A 2500-nucleotide genomic window follows, 5' to 3' on the forward strand; every position below is an offset into this window, starting at 1 on the left:
AGATGCATACATACATATATACATACATACATGCATACGGTAACATCGATAGACACATATATAGTTAGATAGAATTTAACAGAGAAAGCGACATTGATATATATCTATATACATAAATATGTGTGTATGTAACATGAATGTATATAGATGCTAACAACATTATGAACCTAACCCAATCCGCATGCAAAGCACACAAAAACACACAACTGATAAACACACACACACGCAAATGCAAGATCACGCACATATATACATGCATATCAAAAAAATATGTATGTGTGTGCGCGTAGATAGATAGACAGATGGATAGCCAGACAGACAGATAAAAAGGTTGAAAGACAGACGGCTGACAGACAGATAGACAGACAGATAGGAAGAAAGATAGATAGATAAATTTATTGATAGATAAATAGATAGGAAGTTAGATAAATAGATCTATAGACAGAGGAAAGACAGATAGATATTCTTAGGTCTCATAAATACATACATGTGTGTGTGTGTGAGTGTATGTGAGTGTGTGTGTGTGTGTGTGTGTGTGTGCGTACTTGCAGACATAATATATAGTTACACATATATAAGCAAGCACCAAACACACTGCTATGTATGTGTGTCTGTGTAGTTATATATTTAAACGAACGCGTCTATCATTAATCACTGTCTATTTCACAGTTATTTCATTCATTCATCTGCTCTTTCTTTCACTCGTTTTCTCGTTTACCCATTCAGTTATTCGTTCATTCCGTCGCCTGCTCATTCTCTTATTCCTTCATCCATTCGCTCCATCATTTTACTGTTTGTTCGTTTGGACGGCGGCTTTATAGGACTACAGCATAATACCATACTCATCGATACTCACGCAAATGCGCGCACATACACTACACCGTCAAATCGCACGTGCAAACATACACACATCGCATGTGCAGACACATATTCACGCACTTACGGACGCACATACATATACACACCTGAACAGAGAAACAGCAAATAACTTATATCCATCCATATAAATATATATATACATAAATATATATATATAAGTGTGTGTGCGTATGTGTGTGTGTGTATCTGTGTGTCTGCGTGTGTACAGTATTTACTCTTGTAAAATGTACGATATTTAGAACAAAATAGTTATTTTCAAAAATGTGGAAATTTTACTTGATAAAGGGATACAAATATTAGGGATGTTTAGGTCTGAAGGTTGGGGTTAACGTTATCTCTCATAGCATTTTACACGTGTATTTTACACATAAATACATACATTCATACACATACACATACACCCGTATATATCTCTTTACACACATGTACAAACATACATCTCTGTTTACAGCCGTATTCTACATACATATAAATATACATACAAATACATTCACTCTCACACACACACGCACTTACACTCACACGTAGACAAACATACAGACACACACATACATAATACATACATACAGAAAGACAGACAGACAGACAGACAGATATGAACAGACGACATAATAGGAAATGCGGAAATATATGCTCGTCCGAGTCAAAGTGAAAGAAATATCAAAAGTAATTGAAGCAACAGCGAGGGTAAAGGACAACTACAACAATAACAAGACATATTACTAACGGAAAGAACATCCTTAACTTCATCACAGCACCAATAGCCACAAGTGTAATAACAACAACAACAACACAATGTTATTTTGCCGGTAATTTCACTGCCATGTGATCTAAGAAACTATGGAAGGCTTGAATATGAGTTTGTTACTATATCTCACAACCTTTCAACATGTTGCTGTTTGCTAGCGCTGCGGTGTAATAAGCAACTCCTGGAGAATTCCCCGCGTTCTCAACAGACAACCAACCGCTATTTCCCACTTTCTCTCTCTCTCTCTCCCTCTCTCTCTTTTCTTACTCTGTCTTTCGTTCCTTTTCTGTATCTTTCATTCCTCCTCCTCCCCTCTCTCTCCTTCTCTCCCTCATACAGACGCTATCCTTTTTTCGGCGCTCTTTTTATCTTTCTGTCGTTCATTTTTCTACATCTGACTTATTTGCCTTCATTTTGTTTTTGCCTTTTTTAAAAAAATATATTCATTATTTATTTGTTTGTTTATTCATGTATGTTCATTCATTCATTCATTCATTCATTCATTCATTCATTCATTATCAGTCATCGACCGCCCCGCTACCTGTCTAACCTCCGCAAACTTCTCCGCACGTTATTCCAGGAACAGCACCACTACCACCAGCAACAACAACAACAGCCAACACACCTCCCACATTCCGTTACACGCTACAATCAACTAGCCAATCCAACATAACGAACGCATCTCACTAACAAAGAACAACACACATCTACACATACACACACACACGCACATACACACGCATACACACATACATACATATATATATATATATGTATATATATAAAAATATATATCCATAAATATATATATAAATACATATATATATATATATATACATACATATATATACATATGTGTACGCACGTCCGTAT

The 2500-nt window shown here is 36.0% G+C and overlaps 1 protein-coding gene across 4 annotated transcripts in view; it reads left to right on the plus strand.

Moving 5' to 3' along the window:
• The first annotated feature begins 768 nt into the window (after positions 1–768).
• The window catches only part of LOC106869052 (neuronal acetylcholine receptor subunit alpha-3), a 718416-nt gene continuing 716684 nt past the window's right edge, over positions 769–2500 (plus strand). For all 4 annotated transcript variants that reach the window (XM_052971014.1, XM_052971015.1, XM_052971012.1 and 1 more), the window contains exon 1: positions 769–2500. This exon is cut by the window's right edge and continues 493 nt beyond it. The gene's annotated coding sequence lies outside the window, so the exon portion shown is untranslated.

The sequence above is a fragment of the Octopus bimaculoides genome, chromosome 10, assembly GCF_001194135.2.
Source record: "Octopus bimaculoides isolate UCB-OBI-ISO-001 chromosome 10, ASM119413v2, whole genome shotgun sequence".
Classification (NCBI taxonomy): Eukaryota; Metazoa; Mollusca; class Cephalopoda; order Octopoda; family Octopodidae; genus Octopus; species Octopus bimaculoides.